Here is a 4,947-nt window from a genome sequence, read left to right on the forward strand (position 1 = left end):
GTGTTGTCTTTATGGGCCATGTCGATGTCAGTCGATGTTTAATTTCAAACAGGTTTTTCATCAGCCAAAAGGAACTAACAATTGGCACAACAGAGTTTTACACTAGCTTTGATTATTCTGCACAACTGAACTCTGTTTTCATAACACATTTCTTTGTGAACATTCCTTGCAAGTTGCAGGTTGGGGTTCCTCAAGGAGCCATCTAGGATCCCTTGAGCTTCTGAAAACATGTTGAGGTTTCTTAACTCGCTTCCTTTCGTCTTTTCATCACATTTAGTTAATCCTTCAACCCAAAAGATTCTACAGTTACAAGCTTCGACCCCGTCATCTATCACAACAGGCAAGTCGACACCAGATTATTTCTATGGCTACAATCTGTTACAGTACATGAAAATTAAAAAAATCAGGCAAGAGTTAAGCAACTGTTTGCTAACAAGTTCACCATTTTAACTTCATTAGAGCAATTGGATGTCAATGTTGTGTTAAGGGCATGTTGTGCTGCCTCCAAGTGGTAAATTTCAATTTCAGTTTTATTTGTAAGGGACAATATGCAATTAAAACATAAGTGTGACCATTTGATGCATTGCACCAGAGTTAGCCTAATAGGCTAATTCACATCTGCAGTCCCACAAAAAGAACAAATACAACATTTTAAAAGTTGAAACATCGCTCAATGGGTAAAAAAACAAACAAATAACAAATAACAGTATATTACAGTTCTTATCACAGGTACACATGCACCACATGACCGACCGGTGTAGCGGTATGCGCAATGCACAACCCCCCCATTCTCTCTCTTTCTCTCTTTTTCACACACACACACACACACACACACACACACACACACACACACACCCTGCCCCGTTGGAGAAATAACTAAGACTAAAAGTTCAGACAAAAAACCTTTTAACTTAAATGTAGAAAAGAACCCAAATAAGTGAACATGGAGTTTAGAAAAATTCATCACAGACAACTAAATGTGTCTTAAAAGTTTTAGTGTGTAACGTTTTGATATTAATAAACTTCTGTTACATTCAAGCCCTTGCCAAATGAGTTACTACAAAGCTAATTAAGACTATCAGCTGCACACAACTCTCTCTGGATTTCTCAGTTCAGAAGATTATATATATATATATATATATATATATGAAGTATCTTCTATGGTCAGGAGATTGTGTCGTCCATGTTTCTTTAATCCTCTGTGTCCTCCTTGCGACAGTGTTGTTGTCACTTACTTAGGATTCCTCATGGGGGCGGCAGAAACTACGCACTACAGCTTTAATAAAGACGTTAAGTGTCGATGAAAAAGAACAGAACTTGAACTCCAGCACGACCACAGCAGCCGAGCGAGAAAACAAGTTGTCTCTCAAACATCTTGTTCTCCGCTCTGCGTCTCTGGCGTGTCCTCCCTCTGTGCCGTGTTGCACGCTGAAATACTGAGTTCAACAATGCATGACGCAATGCTGGGCCCAGTGTGTGTGTGTGTGTATGTATGAGTGAAGAAGACCCAGTGGAGCGAAGGTGTTACGTAACACTTGACACAGTTAACACTGGGAGGTTAGTAACATGTTGCTGTGCAGGTTCACGGAGGCCAGCTGACGTAGGCCAACGCCATGGGGTTTCAACTAAATCCGTGTCTCCTACTGTAGTGGCTAGATTTAAGGGTTTCAACATTTTGGCAAAGACAAAACAGCAACTTATTTGTTAGCACTCAACAACTAGATTCCAAGCATTTTGACAGCGTGCCAGTTGGTGATTATTGGGGGAAAAAATCATATCATTTTTAAATGACACCTTTTTTATATTTATTTCTATAAATTAGTTTCCTCAAATCAATTATTTAAATGCTTTTTTAGATTGTTTTGTCAATTGCTGTTTCCATGGTCATGAAGACACTATTGATCTCAAAATGTCTTTTACATCAACATGGTCAAAAAAAAGGAAATTAGGCAACTCCATCTGCTGAGGAAGATCGAGGGCGAAAAGCTCCAGGACTGATAATGAGAGGACCTTCTGGTGATATATATTTATCTTTTTATCTTTGAATGACTTCAACTGTTTTCCCTATAGTTCATGATTTGTTAGCCTGGTCCTACCAGACTCTGGTCCACTAGCCTGGTCCTACCAAACTCTGGTCCACTAGCCTGGTCCTACCAAACTCTGGTCCACTAGCCTGGTCCTACCAGACTCTGGTCCACTAGCCTGGTCCTACCAAACTCTGGTCCACTAGCCTGGTCCTACCAGACTCTGGTCCACTAGCCTGGTCCTACCAGACTCTGGTCCATTAGCCTGGTCCTACCAGACTCTGGTACACTAGCCTGGTCCTACCAGACTCTGGTCCATTAGCCTGGTCCTACCAGACTCTGGTACACTAGCCTGGTCCTACCAGACTCTGGTCCACTAGCCTGGTCCTACCAGACTCTGGTCCATTAGCCTGGTCCTACCAGACTCTGATACATTAGCCTGGTCCTACCAGACTCTGGTCCACTAGCCTGGTCCTACCAGACTCTGGTCCATTAGCCTGGTCCTACCAGACTCTGGTAGTGTTAACTTCCTTGAAGGCGGGTACTCTGTTGAAGTTAAAAACTATTGGATCTGCCCAGAGCCACTCTGGATCTGCCATAACCAATCGCTAACGTTTGGTTGCAACGTATGTTTGCATCGCTAGCGTTAGCCTTAGCCGACTCCTTCACCACTAACGGAGTGAGCTAGAAAATCAAGTTTTTCCGGAACCCCATGGGGAGGAGGGCCACGAAATCATGGCCACCAACACAACTCAGCAAAGACTGGTCTTACTCGGGCTTCAATTTGCTACGCCGCCATTACAGAACTACAACTCAAACTAGCGCACGACCTCAACGCCATCGTTCTCAGCCACTCCCTCTGTTCGCTGACTGGACCGCCAAATATTTGGCCGGAGAAAACCCAAGACTGTACCGCAAACCCAGACGGAGTACTGAAGGGAAATGAAAATTGAGCGGAAGTACGTAGGAGGGCGAATCCGGCCCCTTGCAGATTTAGATCCAGCCTTCATATCCATTTAGGTTCACCATAGATTTTGGCCCGCCTAGTTGTGCACCAGACCAAAAACATGGGAAAACGTGACATTCAAAGCAGAATTTGGCAGAGTTTTTATATTCAGGCTGAGAAACAGGTTGTTGTAAAAAATCATTATTTTGCTTGATTTGCTAAATTCCATGATGGCTTTGGAACTTTGTGAAAATAGAGACATATCTGTCTGAGAATGCCACAAAAAGTCGTTAATAACAACAAAAATTATGATAAAAAGCTACAAAAATGTACATAAAAAGCGACATGCAGTAACAAAAGTCAAAGATATTTTACTTTTTCAATGAAAAAAAAGCATGTCAATAAACTATACATGTCTGGCCCTTCTTCTCTTTTTCCAATGTGGCCCATAGTGAGTTTGACACCTCTATAATATGGAGTTGCCATCTTGCAGCTAACTCTGCTTGACCATGCAAACATACAGTATTGTGCTGTCCAACTGTAATGTGGAAGAAGCTGAAGTGCTTACACACTCGCATAGAGAGATAATTAAAACGGGATTGACATCTTTTCATCCTCCAGGAATGCAGATAAATCCCATCTTCCAGCCGGAGGAGAGGAGCAGGGAGTTTTTCTTTCGTTTGGACCCCAGTTGGATGAGATGTGAATGGAACCGGTGACCCAGTTTGTCCTGATTGACGGAGCAGATTTTCTCCCTGAGCTCTCCTCTGCTGACTCAGTGTCTGTCCTCCACATGTCTAACAAAACATCCGCACATCATTTTATAATTCGGTATCCTCCTTACGTAATATGTGACCCATTTTTACTTCTGTTGGCTCTGCTCACGGCTGACAGTTGGTTGGCACCGACCATCTCTTCTGTTTCTTTTTAAATTTTGGCAACTAGGCCCCTCTGGCTTTCAGATGTCTTCTGCACAGGGCTAACTGCTGCAGGTCTCCACATAAGAAGACTTTCAGTGACCTTCATGGTTCACTTCGGACCCATTTATTATGAGTCAGCGTTACTGGAAAGAACCATGGGCTAAGTTGATTTTGCCTTTTCGGGAAACTCTTGGAGATTTTCCTCTAACTGCCACTGTTGTACCACACAAACTATCCATAAATCAGCATTGTCAGCTCTCAAAGTATTCTCTGACTCATATGTTTTGTCAGAAAGTGCAGCGCTGGAGCCCAAAGATACCAAACTGAATGCCAAAAATGTTCTGCTTGTTATCGTTGCCATAGTTAACTGAACTTTGATTAAGAGTTACTTCAGTTATATGCTTTTTTTTGCACCTATGTTTGCATAAAATATGTGATTTTTTGTGTTTTTCTTCGCAGTCTCACATCATTCTTTCAAGTCGCGTATCCTCTGAAATGTCTCGCTGTCCGACAGCTTTCCAGTTGGGGAAAGTAAATCACTTCGGCTCTCGCAAAGTTAGTTAGTGCCTCACTCATCTTTCTCTATTCAGAATGTCTTCTTTTGTTGCACAAGCACTACTCTGTTTTAACCCTCCTGTTGTCTTCCCATCGACCTGCAACTTTTTTTTTTCTTTACATTTGTCACCTTTTTTTTAAACTTTTGTAAAACAAAATTCAACATTTGTGTCACTTTTTTCTGACGTCACTTTTTGACTTTTTTTTTTACTTTTATAAAACATTTGTGTCATTTTTTTGACATTTTTGTCACTTTTATCAATTTTATTTTTCTTCAAATGCTATAAAATTGACTAAAACACCCAAATTCAATGAAAGTAGTGAAATGATTATTTATTTAACTTGTTAAGAGCGTTGTAGGGAACCATCCACGTTATTTTTTTGTACAATTAGTTTGAAAGAAAACCCAAATTTCTCATATAGAAACTTTTTGTTGTCCAGGGACAACAGGAGGGTTAAGAAGTGCTGTAGAATTAGCAGAGTTAAAAAAAAGACTACATTC

General features: G+C 41.2%; 1 long non-coding RNA gene across 1 annotated transcript; it reads left to right on the top strand.

The window, feature by feature from the left end:
• The first annotated feature begins 1,821 nt into the window (after positions 1–1,821).
• Positions 1,822–4,336, top strand: LOC120551338. The gene is made up of 2 exons (XR_005637865.1): positions 1,822–2,016; positions 3,592–4,336. It is a non-coding gene; the product is annotated as an uncharacterized LOC120551338 (long non-coding RNA).
• The last annotated feature ends 611 nt before the right edge of the window (positions 4,337–4,947 follow it).

Source organism: Perca fluviatilis, chromosome 21 (assembly GCF_010015445.1).
Source record: "Perca fluviatilis chromosome 21, GENO_Pfluv_1.0, whole genome shotgun sequence".
Lineage (NCBI taxonomy): Eukaryota > Metazoa > Chordata > Actinopteri > Perciformes > Percidae > Perca > Perca fluviatilis.